Below are 21,721 nucleotides of genomic sequence, written 5' to 3'. Positions count from 1 at the left end.
CTTATTCGTGTAAACGTATTTTAGTAGGTATTTTAATTATTTACTTCCAGGGTGAATGTCGGGTTATGCACATAATCCTGGTGTACAAAAGTGATGAGAAAAACGTAAATACGATGAAAAATTTGTGAAAGAGGTGGAGAAAAGTTTAAAAAAACAGGTAACTACTTTTTGTCAAAATCTAATCCAGTGTCGAACGTATTCAATCCAGCAACTTTAGCAGAAACAGAAGCTTGTTCGGAGCGTGAATAGATGAGCGAACAAAAGTCTGAGTCTGATGAATAGTGACTGTGACTGGAATCCAAGTGATCCTGGGCGTCTGCCATATCCATTTAATAACAGTGATTAAGACACAATTATTAGAAAGGGCGTTTCAAATACTGAGCTTCGAACAATTCAATAATTTGTAGACAAACGAAGGACAAAATTTACCAAGCGTTACTTGTATTCTAAATTCTCTAACAACAAATCTGAGGTAAAAAGGAATTGCTTAGTGTGGAGTAACAGCCAGGAAAACTCTTCTGTTGATTATGCTTATTATTTCATAATGATCCGAAATAGCCGCTTACATCTAGGCTAACTTAACTACGTGACAGATTTGACTTCACGAAAAAAAACTTGGAAAGAGCTCTACGCTATTCTTCCTGACCACGAGAATAGTTTGTTGCATAAATAGAGTTATTTAGCATGGAGATATTATGAAAAAAGCCTATTATCCATTTCATAATGATTGGCCCCTGACTTTGAGCTCATTTTCTGCCCACATGGCATTACGAATACATTATGTTATACCTTGCCGGTATCGTGAAAATGTCTACTTTTATTTGGTGTATGAATATCACATCTTAGTTGAAATGGTGGCGACATGCGTGGTAATATTTATGAGAAACCCTGCTTTTTCTAGATTTTTTTTCAGAGAGTGTAAACTTTAAGGCCACTTACAAATCAGACGGTAATAAGGAGAAAAATTACTTTCGTACATATGAAAGATAAACCTTGCTCTATTTACAGACGTATTTCCGTTATTTTCTGATTACTCGTTTCATCGTTATAATGCCAAACGCATGGCGCTGCGATTGAGATTACTGTTGTAGCAATTACGACGGAGAAGGCACTGGTGTTAAGCGTGAACTTTTGTTGGTTACTTCATATCTCTTTACTACTGAAAACTCCTCGTGTTTGTTAGTTAAGAGTCTGTAAAGCAATTGTATTTGTGGGTGCGATACATGCGAGGCCGTGGTGGAGCGTACCGTAGTTGTCACACCCGCGTGTCGGCACTGTTGTAATGCGCCATAAGCGCCCGTTCATCAGTGAAGAATGGCAACTTGTGGCTGCATTCCATTACAGCATTGCCGCATTCAGTTTCTGTTGCGAGTTGAGGGCAATAATGAGGAAAATTGCAGATAAATACTTATTATAAAAGGAGCTCACAATAAATGAACATTTGTATAGCACACTTCAACCGTAAATGGAAAGGTCGATTATCTCAACTAAATTTTGCTGTAAAGAATTACGACTGAAATATAACATACCTTAATCGCTTTCGCTGCTGGCTCAGTTCTCGCTGCTACTATTGCAGTCGTCTGCATGGATCAGCAACGGTTCTGTGGCTGTGTCAAGATAGTGGGCTATTTGTGCGTAGCTGTTTTCAAGTTTGTGTACATAACTCACTGAACACTTTCCAGAGCGAGCGACACAACTATAAAGTATCATTTATTTTAAAATTCTTGTTCTCCATTGCTACCCTGTTCTTGACAAATGCCCAAATAAGTGCAATGGCGTTCGGTTCGCAGTCGGCTACAGGCAATCGCAGAAGTTTAATGTCCTTGTCCAATGATTGCAATATGCTTTCCGAAGGGTATTCCCGCGCACCGAAGTGCGGTCGCGCCTGTTCCAGTGGGCCAGCTTTAGTAAATTCCTCGTATGATTTGACGATAGATAGAAGCTCTACGTTATTGCTTTCCATCCATTCAATAATAGAATCCTTTCTCCATTTCGTAGATGAATTTCGTGATACTGGATTTATCATCATGTGATATGGCGCCTGATCTAAAACAACACACATCTGTTTGGTAATTTTTTCGAGAACGCTGCTAAAACACTTTTCGTATTGTCTGGCATTAATTTCAGAATGATAAGCTGCACCTCCTTTTTGCCCAATAAAACATAAGCGAGCATTTTTCACGAACCTATCTTCATTCCCAATGTGGCACATTATAATCCTTTTTCCAGAAATGGACGGTGTTTGAATTCCTCCTTTCCAGCCATTCCACTCTTGAACACTTTCTCTGTGATAATCGCATACATTTTCTGATACATAAGGCATCTTTTGTTCCTGGCAGACTTTCTGGAATGATTTGCATCACACCAACTCTCATCAGCGTAATAAATAGTCCATGCAGTGTTGCACAAGTGTCTTATTTCCCGCAAGGCCTCTTTCCCCTGATATTTGGTTATTTTCCATAAGCACAGGTTTTATGTTCAACTTTTTGTTCCCGAAGCCCAATTTTCCTATAGTACACCAAGGGATTGTTTCACTCAAAACCTAAAATTTCAGTTTGCAACTTTTTCAACATGGCTGCCACTATTAGCAACTGCTTTTCCACAAAGAAATCGTGGATTTTTCTTCTTGTGACTCCCTGTGTTCGGAAACACAGCACACAAGCAAGCGGCGCATAGAAACGCAAAATCAAATAAATTAAAGATGTGAAATTAGCGCTGTGCGTAGATTTACGTGCATAAAAACGTAACAGCTGTGAAAGGCAACAACAGAGCTTTCATTTACACTTTTCGGCTTGTTAATATCTATCACCATTAAGCGAATTGCACCAATCTACACCCATCATTATTAGGACAAAACGGAAAGCAACGACAATTCATCTGGAAGTTGAGTATGGTTGTGTCTTTAAACTGCGAAAATGCAATTTTTCTCCTAAATGCGGTTTGACTTCTGTGAGTCCTCAAATTTGACCAGAATATGTACTCAAAGTCAGGGGTCAATCTTTATGAAATGGATAGTCGCAGGTAGCAGAACGCATTTCACCTTCGAGAAACTATTACTGAAAGGAAGACTTTTTCGTGAGCCATTAAAAACAATTTTAGATATTAGTATCATTTAGCGTCACGAAAATTGCCTTTTAGGAAAAGTAGTCGCAGTCAGAAGAGCCATATAATGGTAGAATCTTGGGTTAATACAACCAATTTTTAAAAGAATATACAATTTATGCTTAAAGCTGTCAAGACAAACATGAAAAGATAGGGCACCATTTATCTTGGATAGCACAAAATGAGCTGTAATCTTTGTGTGGGGATAATATCATGGAAGAGAGGCAACAAGCTCTGATTTTTTCGTTTATTTGCGACACTTCTCCAATTGTGTCTAAGACCGAATGAAATTTCTGTTTTGTGGCATTTTTTATTTTTATTTTTATTTTTTTAAAATCAAAGAGGAAAGTAAATGCGAAACTCATGAGCGGGTTCTGGAATATTTTGATTTGCGGAAAAAGACGGGTGATGCACTTGTTAATGCTATCGTGCATGTATTTAACAAGCATGAAATTGATCTTCACCACTGTTGCAGCCCGCAGGTCGTGGTCTAGTGGCTAGCGTTGCTACCTCTGGATCACGGGGTCCCGGGTTCGATTCCCGGCCGAGTAGGGGATTTTCTCTGCCCGGGGACTGGGTGTTTGTGCTGTCTTCATCATTTCATCACAATCATTATCAACATTCGCGTCAGTGGTTAGACTGGGTTGTGAAAAACTTGGACTGCGTTAAAAATTGGGTCTCTGTACGGGCGCTGATGACCGCGCAGTTGAGCGCCCCACAAATCAAACATCGTCAGCAAACCACTATTGATTCTGTGGTTTGATAAATGATCATATAAAAGGTGTGCAAGCACGATATCTGCTGGTAACATTTTCTCATTGTGCAGCTCATACTCTGAACTTTATAGCATTACATGCTACAAGAAGTAAAAGAGTAGTAGGTACGTTTTTCAGTTGTCTGAGCCAGCTGTACAATTTCTTCAGTTCAAGTCCACAGAGATAGGATGGGTTATTAAAATACACCGATAGCCTGTCTGAAACAAAATGGAACGTTAAAACTCAAGCAGTAAAGCCTATAGAAAAAAAATTACCGGATGTAGTAGAAGCTTTAAAATACACAAAAGGTCACTCAGTTTGTCTCGCAAAGCAGAAGTAAAAGGGCTGAACACTTATTCCTCCAAGTTTAAAACACTGGTTCTCTTAAATGTTCGGAAACGTAAGAAGTTTCATCCTGTAGTCAAAGATATTCCTCTCGATACTTAAATGAAAAATATTGAAGCTCTTACGGTTGCTGTAGATTAGGATGTAAGAGCTCTCTGGCCTAAACACTTAAGCAGAGCTAAAATAATGACTAACGAAATTGGCATTGAGGCAGGCAGGCAGGCAAAAAAAGGGAGGTTGAAAAAGGAAGCTTTTCTTATGTGAATCTGATTGAGGTAGTAGTAGAGCACCTGACAGTTTCAAAATGATATTTTTGATGTAATCACAGATTCCTTAGATGAATTCTCGGTATGAAGAAATGAGAGATATACATGCAACTTTTGAAGTCATTCTCAGAATAAATATAACTCTGGGTGATAGTGATGCGATTTAGAAATTAATTAGAACTTATCGTGGTGATATGGGCGGTAATCTTATAAACACGAATGTTAAAGTCAGCGTGTGCAGCTACATTTTCGGATTTGAAAAAGACAACAGAAAGCAAAGCGCTTCCATTTTTCTTCTAATGAAATTTTGTATGTTGAGGTTACGTTTCCTACACTTTACGTTGCACTCAGGATTATCATTACCCTACCAGTGACTGTTGCTTCAGGTGAGAAAGGAATTAGAAAGTTAGCATCAATCAAAAATCATTGAAGGTCAACTTTAGGCGTAGAGAAGCATAAGCATCTAGCACTGTTATCACCAGAGCACAAACTTGTTTCTAAGACGGACTTCAGTGATGTAGTGGATAAATTCACCAGCTGAGAGAGTGGAAGATTCAGTGTTCCGTTTACAGTTGTCCGGAATTGTTCAGCTGACACTGACAGTTTCAACTAGACTTCTTAAATAAAGATAATTAGGTCTGCTGCAAAAGTTTCTCGATAATTTTACTCTTGTTTCTTTCTGTAGCTATTATATTAGTATTGTGTGTACTAGTATCAATTCAAATACGGCACATTGACAGTGCACTGCGCAGGGTGCGTTTATTTACTGGTATGTGTAAAACAACATCCTGAAGAATCAACACTTGCGATAATCAACTTCTTTGGACTGAGAAGGCTTGTGGGGCCTCGCAAAGGTTTGTCTAGGGGCCCATGATATCTATGGGAGGCCGTATTAGTGGGTAGCTTAACCATGGAAATATTGAGGACAGTGTAAAGGATTTTGGAATCCAAGCGAAGACTGAGATGAGCAGATATGTATTTTCTATAACTACTGACAAAAATCACAAAAAAATAAACAGAGAAAAATATTCTATAACGGACGAATCAAATTACAAAATGACGCTAACACTGTGGGGAGAAATAAAAGATGTGGAAGGTATGGAGAAAGACAACAAAAATGCTCATCCAGGCAGTTAACTATCCAACATAATCTATAAATTATAACCAAATTAAGCCACACAAGCTGCGTGACAAGTGGCGATCTGCTCAGAATATGGATCACGCTACTGCAGCTGCGACATTATTTCCCAAATATCAGCAAACCGGGCGCCATCAGCAACAAACGACGGCCGGGAGACGAGCGAACCTCACGGCGGGCCGCGATGGAATGATCACGAAACATACATCTCCCTCCACAAGTCTCTACTTTGAAAAAATCTCGATAAGGAGGGGACGATTCAGTGCTGTTGTCATTGCGATGGACGAAAATATGCCTTGTTTCATAAAAAAAAGATCGCGGGAACGCTGCAGAAAGTTCCCACTCATGGTGTCAAAACGCGCCTTAACAAACACGACGTTCGTACTACGGTGGAGCAGTGAGCACTGTTCCATCGATTGGTCGGCTTCTTCGCACAAAGCACGGTGGTGGGCCAATTCAGTTCGATTTTGGAGCGAAAGTAAACGCACCCTCCCATGCTGGGCGGGTGTCGCCTCGTTGTCTCGTCCTTTGATGTCTGAACAGACTAGGCAAAAATGTCGTGCTCATTTATTCCTTGGAGGAGCAGCAGTACAAGCTGCATTTCATAAGACAGCTGTAATCAAAGCACACTGGGCCTAGGAAGGGCTCTTATACTGGCGTCTGAGCACTGGTACTTCTGATTTTTTAGTATTAAGACGAATGTTGATATTGATGTGTCGGCAGCTGGGCCAACACCTTGTAGCTAAAGATGGCTGAAAATGCACGCTAGACTAACGCAGACGGGCGTGAAGTACTGGAACAGGCTACGTAATTAATGCTATGAAGAAAAGTACGTAGCGGGATTAATACTTATCTTTAATCAATCATTGTGGTACATCGCTCTTGACTATACACAGGAGACTTTAATTACAATCACTGTAAGGCTAATGGCGCCTTGCTAGTTGGTAGCCATTAACTTAGCTGAAGGCTATTCTGTCTCTCGGCTAATGAGAGAGAAAGGCTTCGTACATCTGGTTGCTAGCTAGGTCGTCCGTACAACTGGGGCGAGTGCTTGTTCGTATCACGAGACCTGCCTTGTGGTGGCGCTAGGTCTGCGATTACACAGTGGCGACACGCGGGTCCGACATGTACTAAATGGACCGCGGCCGATTTAATCTACCACCTAGCAAGTGTGGTGTCTGGCGGTGACACCACAGATATCCTAAATAACGAACACAGAAATACAAAAATTGGGTTTGGTTCAACATTGCGATGACTTTTAGGCGTGTCGCTGTTACAGAGCAGACAAGGCTCCGGATTAAAATAATATACATCTAGATTTGTGACCGTCGGGCTTCATCAGAGTGTATTCGTAAACGTGTATTCGTATCTAGTTGAAAGCCAGTCTATAGAAACTTGCTAGTATTGAGCACAGGAACTGTGTCTGATGTATATATGCAAGACTAATTGAAGGACCATAAGAATCACTAAGTACGTAGTGCCTAGGAGCAGCAGCAGTTAATTCATTTTTGTTTATCTAGGAACATATATTCCTACTAGGAAATCAAACTTCCTTGACATGAAACACCATGAAAAAATGAAAAAAACTGAAGCTGTACATCAGACGCATTTTTCGAATCCTGATACTTTTCCCAACAATTTTCCAATACCTGTCTTCTACTTTCCAATCACTACAGAAGTTCTCATGTTAGCACCTCTCTATGGAAGACTATTACGGAGAATAGCTCAATCAAAGCCAAGATGTTGTTTGCAGAACGAAAGGTTAATTCTGAAGATCACTTTAAGCTGTAATGCAATTTCCTTACATGTTAACACTGTGTACTCCACTGGATATAGAACTTCGTTTTGTAAAATAGTCAGTAGAACCATAAAAACTCTAACTTTCCAAAACGAGGCTCTGCTACAGATATTTCAGAGCCCGTATTATTGAACAGAATCATGAAATTGTAATGTACACAGCATCCGGGTTACTCACGGTCGCAACTCCTAGTCTGTCTTGTAACTTCAGTGTGATCAAACTTCTCGACGAAGTACCGGGGGATGCTTAATCGGTAAAAATTTCTCATGAATGACGTGAATCTCCTTTTTTTGTTTTCTGTCAGGAGCGGTCTTGAACGGATACAATCAGTTACTTTTTGTTTCACTTACTCAGTGATTAGCACTCATTTTATTTCACGTATTGAAGAACCATCCTTTCTTTGTTTCATTGAGGAGAGTATATTTGTCGAAGTTGCGTTACAATGAACTTTTGATGGTTCCCTATACACCGGGTTGTTTACTTGTGCCCGCCAGCGGCGGACACATCAAGGGGCAACACTGACTCATTGGAAGTGTTGAAATAAACATCCCGATAGATGTTCACGGTAGCCTAAATGAGTGTACCCAACTCAAACATCAAAGAAGCATCTCTGGCCTGAATTACGCCTTTCACACACTGCGATTGAAAAGCCTCATTGGGTTTCTTCCCACAAGGTGTCCATTGAAAACAGGCAAAACCGCCACTCATCGGAAGACACTACACGCCTCCAGCCAGCACATCTCCTTGTTTGGCCTGCTGAAGGCCTGAAGCTTACTTAATGTGCTGCTATGAGCAAAGGCCTTTTGAGGGGTACCCGACTGGGAATGTCTCTTGAATGCAGTACGCTTCGTAAAGTAGTTCCCTTTTTTTTATGACTACTGTTCTTATGCCGTGTTACAGTAGACGATCGCATATAGACACGTTGGAGAAACTGCCTCGATACACCAACAAATCGAACAGATCCATTCGCGGTGTGGTAACAGTCATATCCAAACACGATAGCTCCTTTTTGCCATTCCGTAAAGTCTCTACGTCGATTTACCTCAATGCGCTTATCCCACAGAACCGACATAAGTCAAAAATTATCCTCAGGTTGATATAACTCCTCTTACACTGCTGATACTGAAGCCTGTCCTCGTTTACTTTGTTGATATGCTTTTGTAGTAGTGCTTTGAAAATTTGGTCGTAAATCCTCCACTTGTTTTCCTTCCGTTACAGATAGACCACGGACGCTCCATTAGAAGGCTGCACCAAAGAGGAATAACGAGCGGTGATCGGGTTTTTGTGGTCGGAAGGTGCATCGGAGGCCACAGTTCATCAAGGACACAATACAGGAACTGTGTCTGGCCGCAACGGAGTGTCTACGAATGGACTGAAAAATTTTAAAAAAAATGGCCACACAATTCATACACATGATGAAGGAGCCAGACGACCATCCACGGCCAGAACTGAAGACAATATTGAGCGTGCACCAGTCATGGTTCTGGTAGGCTGATTAGTCATTGTTCTGCTATGAAATCATCCACAACAGACTTGGATTTAATGGTTTTACTTTGGTGTGGAGCCATAGTCATATAAAACTTTGTGACAGATATAATCACCATTTCTCTGTACAATAGGCTTTGTTCCACAATCTAGTTTTTGGCCTAGGCCTTTTTCAAGTGTTACAACTACCAAAAGTCATTACTACTCAAGTCTAATGATTTTCGATACTTGTAACACTTGATCAAAAATGGTTCAAATGGCTCTGAGCACTATGGGACTCAACATCTGAGGTCATCAGTCCCCTAGAACTTAGAACTACTTAAACCTAACTAACCTAAGGACATCACACACATCCATGCCCGAGGCAGCATTCGAACCTGCGACCGTAGCAGTCGCGGTTCCGGGCTGAAGTTCCTAGAACCGCACGGCCACCACGGACGGCTTGTAACACTTGAAAATGGCATAGGGTGGTGGTAAGTTCCTATACCAAACTGCTGAGGTCATCGGTCCCTAGGCTTACACACTACTTAAACCAACTCACACTAAGGGCAACACACACACACCCATGCCCGAGAGAGGACTCGAACCTCCAACGGAGGGAGCCACGCGAACCGTGGCAAAGCGCCTGAGACTGCGCGGCTACCCCGCGCGGCAATGGCCTCAGGCTGAAAATGCTGAGTAATAAAATCTGTTGTACAGTCAAATGGCGGTTATATCTTTCAGAAAGACTTGGATTCATTAAGTCTCTGCAAGATAGTTCCCAAAACAGACAAACAAAAGCGCTTGGGCATCCCTAAAAAAATTTTGATCGCTATGGAAACGAACGTGGCGGCTTCTTAGACAAAATAATGACTGGTGACGAAACATAGTTCCACCATTACAAGCCGGAGAGTAAAAGGCAGAGAATGGAATGGAAACACCCACAATCGCCCAAGTTCATTACACAACCATCCACAGGGAAACTAATGCTTACCGTTTGATGGGACGCACAAGGCCGAGTACTGGAACATCATCAGGAGAGTAGCGCAATAAATAGTGCGCGTTACAGTGAGATGCTTACTGACGGCCTAAAGCCTGCAATACGACGTAAACGCCGCGGCATACCGTGGAAAGGTGATGCGTTATTGCGCGACAATGCCAGTCGACATGCGGCTCCCTATACTACTGACACTCTCCGGTCTGAAGTAATGGCTCATACTAATTATTGTCCTGATCTTGCCACTTCCGACTTATTTCGTCCACTCAAAAGAGGCTTTAAGGAACCGTCGATTCACCTCTGACCGAGATCTGAAGGTCGCGGTGCATGCGCGGCTCGCCGCTCAACCCAGAACTTAAGCTGCTCAACCGAGAACTTTCTTTTCCGGGGGCATCAGGAATCTTGTGCGACGATGGGCGAATGCGTTGAAAAGCAAGGGGACTTATAATGAAAAATGATGTTAACATACGTGTCCCATTTGCGTTGCAGTGACAGGTATAGCTACATTGTGGAAAACCCCTTGACTTAGTTCAGCGCCATAAGGTCACACAGAGTTCTAGTTAAAGTTCTACACTGTCTACAGTGTTCTATAGGGACCAATGCGCCCTTTAATATTCTGTCCGGTGTTCTTACGTAGTTTCAAACATCGACGGTATCGCCCAAAGCCAGTTTCTGCGTTTTCCATCCGAACAGCACCAATAAAGCATTAGTTCTCCCACTCACGGTCTCGGTAAAGGAAGTAGATGTGCGCGACTTCACAAAAGGATGGAGGATTACCTTTTATCGAAGCAGCAGATTCTGCCGGCCTGTAGCGGTACGCGACGCGGGGGATCGTACGCCGGCGCTAATTTGCGGAGCGGCACGGAACAAATGCTCGCATGACACACGGCTGTCAGCGCGCGGCCCGGAGTACGAGCAGCGCGCTGAATGGCGGCCGCGGCCGCGCCGACCATGGCCGCTCACGCGTCGCCGGGGCGCCAACTCGTGCGCCGTCACGTCGCGCGCCGGCCATTCACCACAATGGCCCGCCCGCCCGGCCGCATCGCAGGCGCCCAGAGCCCTGCCGGCAACTGGCGGCCGCCCGGCCCCGAGCTGTCAGCAGCTGTCTCAGGAGGTCCGCGCAGTCAACGATACAAACAACAAACGGTCAGGGAGGAAAATGCGTGCCAGCTGACAAGTCAGCCAAAAATGGGCCGATACTGCAACAGATCCCCAGTATCTGATCCGTAATTGTCGACAAGGTTACTAGTGGAATTAACATTAAAACATAAACTTCATTTGGTTGTTGGTTGTTTTGGGGCAGGAGACCAGACAGCGAGGTCATCGGTCTCATCGGATTAGGGAAAGACGGGGAAGGAAATCGGCCGTGCCCTTTGAAACCATCCCTGCATTTGGCTGGAGCGATTAAGGGAAATCACGGAAAATCTAAATCAGGATGGCCGGACGCGTGATTGAACCGTCGTCCTCCCGAATGCGAGTCCAGTGTCTAACCACCTCGCTCGGTAAACTTCATTTGCTAAAATATTCTAAAAAGTTATGTATTCAAAAGTAGTCTCATATTTAAGCGAAAATAATTTACTCAGCATGTCACATTTCGGATTCCGGAAGGATTACTCGATTGAGAATGCTATCCGCACATTTACCCATTAAATAGTACAAGCCCTACATAACAAAGTATCGCCAGTTGGTATTTTTTGTGATCTTTCCAAGGCATTTGACTGTGTGGGTCATGTTAACTCTTGGAAAAACTCAGGTTTTATGGAATTCATGGCTATACACACAGCTGGTGGGAATCACACTTAACGAACAGAAAGCAAAAAGTTGTGCTGAATAATTCAAATAATGATATGAAGATAGTAACTGTTCTCGAAACAACAGATACCATTGATGACCGTGCAGCTTCTCTAGAATAAGTGATATTTAACTGAAACCCTCAGCTGCCGACAGGTGTTCGTCCGTGCGAATGCTCACAGGTTGCCCGAACTCTTACGCGAACCGTCACCTTAGCGTGCGCGTGTAATGAGTGGATGGGCAAATATCTGTTAGGTACATTACGTATGCAGATTGTGGACAGTTGGGAATGTGGGTCTCACGGAAAGCGTGCGAGGGATAAGTTCCTGGCCGGCCGTGGTGGTCTCGCGGTTCTAGGCGCGCAGTCCGGAACCGTGCGACTGCTACGGTCGCAGGTTCGAATCCTGCCTCGGGCATGGATGTGTGTGATGTCCTTACGTTAGTTAGGTTTAAGTAGTTCTAAGTTCTAGGGAACTTACGACCACAGCAGTTGAGTCCCATAGTGCTCAGAGCCATTTGAACCATTTTTTTGATAAGTTCCCGCAGTCGCGCTATACATCTGCGTCTTCGGTGGCTCAGATGGACAGAGCATCTGCCGTGTAAGCAGGGTTCGAGTCCTGGTCAGAGCACACATTTTCAGCTGTCCCCATCGAGGTATATCAACAACACCTGGCGGCAGCTGAGAGTTTCATTTAATTATCATAACTCAAATAACGTTGGGAGTATGGTTAATTCCAGTGAATGAGGAGTTATCACAAAGGAAGTCCCACAGGGTTCAATTTTGGGTCCTCTGCTGTTCCTTATTCATGTGAGTGACCTCTCACTTAACGTTCAGCAAGCAGAACTAGTACTTTTTGCAGATGACACGAGTGTTATAATAAATCCTATTCCAGAAAAAGCAGCTGAGGATATTGTTAAGGGTGTCTTTCAAAGAATTATTACGTGATTCTCCATTAATTTTGAAAAAACTCACTATATCCAGTTCTGTACACCGAACAGAGTCATACCGACAACTGATGTAGCATATGAACAGGGCTCAGTTAACAGTGTAGATTTCTCCAAATTTTGGGTGTTTACATTGATGACGACTTGAACTGGAAGAAGCGTACTGCTGAGCTTCTCAAACAGTTAAGTTCAACTTCTTTCACTCTTCGTATAATCGGTAGTCAGATCAGCCTCCTAACGTACTTTGCATATTTCCACTCAATAATGTCTCATGGAATAGTTTTCTGAGGTAGCTCACCACTTAGACATAAAGTATTGATTGCACAAAAGAGAGCAGTCAGAATAATTAGTGGTGTTCACCCAAGGCACATATTCGAGGAGTTAGGTATTTTGACTGCACCATCAGAGTACATATATTCGCTAATGAAGTTCTTTAAAAATAATCCATCTCAATTCGCGAAGAACAGTGATGTTCATACGTACAACACTAGAGGGAAAAATGACCTTTACTATCCGTTATTGAAGCCGTCAGTTGTTCAAAAAGGAGCACATTATTCAGCAACAAAAATCTTTGATCATTTGCACAACAACAAAAAGTGTCTGGCAGCTAGCAGATCAGGTTTTAAATCTAGCTTAAAATCATTTATTTTGGACAGCTCCTTCTATTCCATGAACGAGCTTCTGTTTCAAAACCGGCAAAAAAAAAAAAATGTACCTCTAAATGTAGTTGCATGTGTAGAACTAAAAATATCAGTAATAGTTAATATTAGCACTATTCCTATGTGTAAATATATCTTGCAATCTGACTTGTTCCAGATACTATCGATAAAATAATCGTGAAAATGATCTACGGAACACGACATAACTAAACTAAAAATGTCATTACAGCTTAGGACCGGAAGTGTCGGGCCGGGAGGTCTAGGGTTGAAAGCGAGAGGTCGCTGGACCAAATTTCGAACGAACTGCAGATTTCACAGTCTGCGTTTTAATCTATCCTTCATCTCCCAACGATGTGAGGAGTATCCAGTTACACGTCAAACTGCTCGATAACTGGGACAGGTTAGGGACATCCGAAAGTGGCCGAAATGGCGTCCATTTGAAATATAAGGGCTATCCGGAAAGTAAGATATGATCGATTGCGAAATTGAAACCACAGTGAAGCTTTGCGTACATGTGTTGGACAGTGTCTCTAGTATGCTCGTCGATGTCTTTAGTTCTGAGCGCACAGTGAGCACATAAGATCCCAAGATGTCTACCGCCAAGTATGAGTGGCTGTGACAGATTTCGCTTGATGCAGCGCACACAACGTAGCTGTCATGCATTTCTTTCTTTATGGTAATTCTCGGCCGCAGACTGCAGAGACAATTAAGACTCTCCTGCGGCGTTTTCGATGGGAAGTTTTTGATCAGCCCGGACTTGGCGTCCTCTGATTTTCATCTCTGCTCACATGGACCTCTGGCTTTAAGCTGGCACCGACTGCAAGCTGCAGATCAGGGCAGAGAATTGGCAGAAAGCGCAGGCGACTGCCTTGTATGACGAGGGTATTGGAAAGTCGGTACAATACTACGACAAATGTCTCAGTCTGAGCGGCGACTATGCACATAATTCGCTGGAAGTTGTGGCTAAGTGTTGCAAATAAAACATTTTCGATTTTCACTGTAGTTTCTATTTGGTGACCAATCGAGCCTTACTTTCCGATTAACCCTTGTACTTGCACCAGACCACTGAACCACGCGACGCTATTATTACTGTTGTTATTACTGCTGGAAATGTTTTGTGAGATATTGCAGTGTCGCTGCTACTGCATATACTAATGCAGTGGTACTGTGCGCGCTAGTACAACGCATCGCTGTAGCGTGCTGGCATGGACTGTAATCACTCAGTCAATTAGTTGCTGTGGTAGCAAGAAGGCGATGAGGCAACCTACGGAAATGTTGAATTGACCGATATGGTTTTGATTTACGGTCAGGCATGTCAGCATTTGCTACTGCTGTTTGCATTGTCCTATACATTTTCCTAGTAGACGACATCTCACTCCACGACCATTTATGTCACTAAGGCGTGCTTTGGGAGAGACAGGTCGCTATGCCCCTGTGATGGACAATGTTGGTAGGCTGCAGCGTCTCAGGACAGCAGTATTCGAAGAGAATTCTGCATTCTGTGGAACGCTCGCTGAATATCACTACTTGGATGATGTTTGATTTGTGGGGCGCTCAATTGCGCGGTCATCAGCGCCCGTCAAAGTCCCAATTCTTACACAGGCCAATCTAGCCACTGTCACGAATTATAATGATGAAATGATGAGGACAACACAAACACCTAGTCAGCGGGCGGAGAAAATCCCTAACCCGACCGGGAATCGAGCCCGGGACACCGTGATACAGAAGCAGCAATGATAGTCACCAGACCACGAGCTGCGGACTCAGTACTTGGAGATTCACTGGTCGACATCAATTTCACTGCAGGCTGCGCGAAGAACAGTACACGGACATCTCACTGTATTCCTTTCACGAGTGGCCTCTGCAGAAGCAGAGCCGAGATACTGATGTTCAACGCCGTAGAACATTGTGCGATTGGCTGCTGCACAAACACACCACAGATTAAAATTGCACAGTAGAGCGCTGACAAATGATGAAGCAACATGTACCAGAAATGGCATTTTCAGTCATCACAGTTACGAAGTTAGGGATACCGAATATCGACACGCCATCTTGGAGGTACAGTCACAGCAACAGCTCTCTACGAACATTTGGGCAAGAATCGTTGGTGATTGCTTCCTTGGATGATTTGAACTGCCTGCACCCTAAGAGGTGTCAACTTCTTTCAGTTCCTTCAGGTCGTTCTTGTTGGTCTACTGGAGGATGTTCAGCTGACAAGTAGACACAACATGTGACTGCTTCATGATGAAGTTTTACAGAAGTTCGAAATATAGCGTGAACTTCAATGCGAGATGCTTTTAATAATTTCCACAACGATATTCTGTCTCGAAATCTGGCAGAAAACCCAAAGAGATTCTGGTCATACATAAAGCACACCAGTAGCAAGACGTAATCATTACCTTCACTGCGCGATAACAACGGTGACGTCACTGATGACGGCGCCACTAAAGCAGAGTTACTAAACACGGTTTTCCGAAACTCCTTCACCAAAGAAGACGAAGTAAATATTCCTGAATTCCAATCAAGAACAACTGCCAAGATGAGAAACATAGAAGTAGATATCCTCGGTGTAACAAAGCAGCTTAAATCACGTAATAAAGGCAAGGCCTCCGGTCCAGATTGTATACCAGTCAGATTCCTCTCAGAGTATACTGATAAAATAGCTCCATATTAAGCAATTATATACAACCACTCGCTCACAGAAAGATCTGTACCTAAAGACTGGAATATTGCTCAAGTCACACCAATACCCAAAAAGGGAAATAAGAGTAATCCGCTGAATTACAGGCTTATATCACTAACGTCGATTTGCAGTAGGGTTTTGGAACATATACTGTATTCGAACATTGTGAAGTACCTCGAAGAAAACTATTCATTGACACAAAGTCAGCATGGATTCAGTAAATATCGTTCTTGTGAAATAGAATTAGCTCTTTATACTCATAAAGTAATGAGTGCTATCGACAGGGTGTGTCAAATTGATTCCATATTTTTAGATTTCCAGAAGGCTTTCGACACCGTTCCTCACAAGCGTCTTCTAACCAAACTGCGTGCCTACGGAGTATCGCCTCTGTTGTGCGACTGGATTCGTGATTTCTTGTCAGAAAGGTCACAGTTCGTAGTAACAGACGGAAAGTCATCGAGTAAAACAGAAGTAATATCCGGCATTCTCCAAGGAAGTGTTATAGGCTCTCTATTGTTCCTGATCTATATTAACGACATAGGAGACAATCTGAGTAGCCGTCTTATATTGTTTGCAGATGATGCTGTCATTTACCGTCTTGTAAAGTCATCAGATGATCAAAACAACTTGCAAAATGATTTAGATATGATATCTGTATGGTGCGAAAAGTGGCAACTGACCCTGAATAAAGACAAGTGACAAGTGTGAAGTTATTCACATGAGTACTAAAAGAAATCAGCTAAATTTCGATTACGCGGTAAGTCGCACAAATCTGAAGGCTGTAAATTTAGCTAAATATTTAGGGGTTACAATTACAAATAACCTAAATTGGAACGATCACATAGATAATATTGTGGGTAGAGCAAACCAAAGACTGCGATTCATTGGCAGAACACTTAGAAGGTGCAACAGGTCTACTAAAGAGAATGCTTACACCTTGCTTGTCCGCCCTGTTCTTGAGTACTGCTGTGCGGTGTCGGATCAGCATCAGATGGGACTGGCGGATGATATCGAAAAAGTACAAAGAAGGGCAGCTCGTTTTGTATTATCGCGAAATAGAGGAGATAGTGTCACAGACATGATACTTGAATTGGAGTGGCAATCATTAAAACTAAGGCGTTTTCATTGCGACGGGATCTTCTCATGAAAATTCAATCACCATCTTCTCATGAAAATTCAATCACCAGTTTTCTCCGCCGATTGCGAAAACATTCTGTTGCCACCCACCTACACAGGGAGAAATGATCATCACGATAAAATAAGAGAAATCAGGGCTCACACAGAAAAATTGGAGTGCTCGTTTTTCCCGCGTGCCGTTCGAGAGTGGAACGGAAGAGACACAGCTTGAAGGTGGTTCACTGAACCCTCAGCCAGGCACTTCATTGTGAATAGCAGAGTAATCATGTAGATGTAGAAGTCCCTGTGTGTTATCAGAGTAGTTGTGTACTACTTCGTACACAAGAGTAAGAAGAAGTGGGCTACAGAGTATTGCAGCAACTGTCGTCGTAGGGAAGCTGGACAGGACCAGAAACGATTAGTGAACACGTAACTACAGTAAACAGAAGCTTTAGATTACTTGTAGCTGTCTCCAAGAATTGCTGAGAAACTTCAAACGTTCAAATATGTGTGAATATCTAAAAGACGAAACTTCTGAGGTCATCGGTCCGTGGACTTACACTCTACTTAAACTAACTTACGCTAAGGACATCACACACACCCATGCCCGAGGGAGGATTCGAAACTGCGGCGGGAGGGGCAGCGCAGTTCGTGACATGGCGCCTGTGACCGGGCGGCCACTCCGCGCAGCACAAAGAAACTTTTCAAAAGAACAAACAGCAATAAAGTCCAACAAATTAAGAGTGTCATGCAAAGTGAGGCTTCCACTACTAATACACGAGCGAACTGTCGGTGGCTGACGAAGACTGGGCCGTGTAGCTGCTGCCGGCCAACCCATAACGTAGCGCTAGAGGGCGCTCGTAGTTGGAGCCGCTGAAGGCGTGGCTTAGTGGACGCCGATCATTTGATCCACTGGTCCTCGCGCGATCGCTATCGGTCTCTATCGGAAGCATGCGTTACCGTTTCGAACTGTGAGACGCCAGTGAGGGGTGAGGGTGGTACCATCTATGCTGAGAACAGAATGAACATTACCTTTGGAGGTGGACCAGACGTAACGGACCTGGTATAAGGCCAGCAGAAACTGTTAGTATATTTGTTGAAATAAAAATAAAACAAACGGGAGTTAGTTGCCCAAAATAAATTTTATATCGGTTTCTGGCACATATTGCCCTTCTTCAGAGGACTTGAATTATAACATTATTGGTGAGTGTCAAAAATAAGCAGCTTATTACCTCCAGCCCTTGCATGTTGTCTGCACTTTGCGCCATTGCACCGTATTTCTACATGTACTGTGATCCGTGTTACTACGGTACTATGCAGCATACACGTGCTTACCTTTTACAATTACAGTCTCCAGGAGAAAGGCGTTAGTTGCCCTAAACTGGTAAAGACATAAAAATTTCTTTTGTACTTGTTCCGGGATTACATATGCTCTGACAACCGGTCTCCATAACCGAGATCAAGAGTCTGCATTACGCAGAGGCGCGGCTCGGACCTATTATCCAGGCCGCGGGCGTGCATGGAAGAGGAAGTGTTCAAACGGCTGCTATTCACGTGTGTTGTCTGAATAGATTGCCACGGCACAGCATATTAGAAAGAATACGCTCCAATTTACGTTTGACAACGACTATGCCGACCCAAGGCTTTTGAAACAGAGCGTTTTTTGAGCGAAGAAGTTCGTTTACCTGCTACAGACCAACACTAAACTATGTAATCAAAAGTATCCGAACACCTGGCTGAAAATGACTTAAAAGTTCGTGGTGCCCTACATCAATATGGTGTTGGCTCACCCTTAGTCTTAATGACAGATTCTACTCTCGCATGCATACGTTCAATCAGGTGCTGGAAGGTTTCTTGGGGAACGGCAGTCCAGTCTTGGAGTGCTGCACTAAGGACGAGTATCGATGCCGGTCAGTGAGGCCTGGAACGAAGTCGGCGTTCCAAAACATCCCAAATGTGTTCCATAGGATTCAGGTCAGGACTCTGTATACGCCAGTCCATTACAGGGATTTTATTGTCGTGTAACAACTTCGCTAGAGGCCGTGCATTATGAACAGGTGCTCGATCGTGTTGCAAGATGCAATCGCCATCCCCGAATTGCTCTTCAACAGTGGAAAGCAATAAGGTGCTTAAAACATCAATGTAGGCCTGTGCTGTGATAGTGCCAAGCAAAACAACAAGACGTGCAAGCCCCCTCCTTGAAAAACACGACCACACCATAACACCACCGCCTCCGAATTTTACTGTTGCCACTACACACGCTGGCAGATGACGTTCACCGGGCATTCGCCATACCCACACCCTGCCATCGGATTTCCACATTGTGCACCTTGATTCATGACTCCACACAACGTTTTTCCACTGTTCAATCGTCCGATGTTTACGCTCCTTATACCAAGAGAGGCGTCGTTGCATTTGCCGGCGTGATGTGTGGCATATGAGCAGCCGCTCGACAGTGAAATCCCAGTTTTCTCACCTCCCGCCAAACTGTCATAGTACTTGTAGCGGATCCTGATGCAGTTTGGAATTCCTCTGTGATGGTCTGGATAGATGTCTGCCTATTACACTTTACGACCATATTCAACTGTTGGCCGTCTCTGTCAGTCAACAGACGAGGTTGGCCTGTACGCTTTTGTGCTCTACGTATCCCTTCACGTTTCCACTTAACTATCACATCGGAAACAGTGGACCCAGGGATGTTTAGAAGTGTGGAAATCTCGCGTTACGGACGTATGACACAAGTGACACCCAATCACCTGACCGCGTTCGAACCCCTTGAGGTCCGCGGAGCGCCTCATTCTACTCTCTCACGATGTCTAATGACTACTGAGGTCGCTGATATGGAGTACCTGGCAGTAGGAGGCAGCACAATTCGCCTAATACGAAAAACGTATTTTTTTGGGGTGTCCGGATACTTTTGATCAATAGTGAAGATGGGATACACCTATCCATTGTAAGCGGCACAATGTACGTCAAGATGACCGATGAAGTTGTATGTGAAATAATTACCGCCACTGCTCGAAATAGATTTAAATTTCGACTCTCTGATAGTCATATCAGCGGTGTTACAGTAGCTCCTTCAGGTTTATAAGTGAGGTCATTCGGCTCTTTGAACTGCCGTTGAGGTGCCAGAATCGATGGTTATTGAATCACTGCGACCATATGGAACAGTACCCAGTGATACGCCTGAACGATGGGCGAGTTTTAGTACCTATCCTTTGCTGAACGGCGTCCGACAGGTGTGGATCATCCTTAACACACATATACCGTCTTACTTATATATTGGAAGATGTCGAGCCATTGTGATTTACGACAGCCGACCGCGGACATCTTCTGGCTGCGGTGGAGGACATATACGCTCAGAGTGCATACAACGCCGCGTCAAGCAACTGCCAGGTGGAGAAGTGTCACAGCGAAAAGTTCCCGCTCAACTGACGATGACGTACGTGTTAGTGGCCCGCCGGGAAGTGTTTCCGAGTTCGGAGCGTGACACGGACGTATTGATGCAAGAGCGGACAGGGATAGGGAAGCACGGAGGTGACACGAACAGTATCCCTACACCCACCTCACGGCAGATGAGGGGGGTAACCTTCCGCACATTCACAAGTAACACGCGGCGAGGAAGTAGAGGTCGAGACTGTGGCAGCAGCAATGGACCAACGAGCGCTCAATGAAGAATGTGAGGCGTCGCCTATGGCGGCAGAGGCCAGTGCGCGCAAACAAGATCACCGAAGCCTCGCAAAAGCATTGCCACAGTTCGGGTGACACGTTCTCCCCTAGCCTAAGGGACACGGAAATTCGAGCAGAAGAGATGGCTGACATGGAACACTTGCGTTTAGAGGATGTTTAAAGCGTTCCTTCAGATGGTGAGCGGATGTCCTGCCTTTCAGACCGACGGAGTACCACTGACTGTCCCGGCAGCCACATCGAAATGCAGCAGAGGGTGTTTCTGGGATTGACGACCAATGTAACTCGGCAGAACCAATCGAAGGGAAACCGCAATTGGCTCCCCCACTGATGACGGCTCACTTACAGGTCGCACACCACAGAGCGAAAACAACGGAGGGCAGCCCTTTGGCGGGCAACCCTGAAGCAAGTGACATGACACAAGCATGACGACGACAACGGACAAAGCGTATGAGGTGGGAACAGTGAACATTAACACCGCACGATCGCTTACAAAGATGCAACTTTTCCTGGGAATGATTTACGCAACGGATGTGGATATTCTGCTGGTGCAGGAAACCTGCAATGGTTACAACATTTACTTAGCGCCGACTCTAGACGTAGGACATGGCATGGCGATATTAGTCCGGAAAGAAATTTGACCTCGATTATCTCCCTGCGGGAGGGGTTTGGCAATGACCGTGAACGTCATTCTTACAGTCAACATCTATGCACCCTCCGGATCTGACAGTCGACGGACGCGTGCGCATTTCTCCTCGGTGAAGATTGCGCCCCACTTCCATGGTAGATATGATCACATCTTGATAGGAGGGGATTTTAATTGTGTTCTCACACCGAGTTATGAAACGCCGGATTTTAGCTCCTGCTATGTACTGCACACGATCTGCCGAGACATGACACTAACGGACATGTGGGAAAAGCTCCAGGGGCGGCGCGAGGACTACACGTCTTTTTTTAGCCACTCGGCGAGCAGAC

This window comes from Schistocerca serialis, chromosome 2 (assembly GCF_023864345.2).
Source record: "Schistocerca serialis cubense isolate TAMUIC-IGC-003099 chromosome 2, iqSchSeri2.2, whole genome shotgun sequence".
NCBI lineage: Eukaryota > Metazoa > Arthropoda > Insecta > Orthoptera > Acrididae > Schistocerca > Schistocerca serialis.
Note: the sequence above shows the minus strand (reverse complement) of the source record.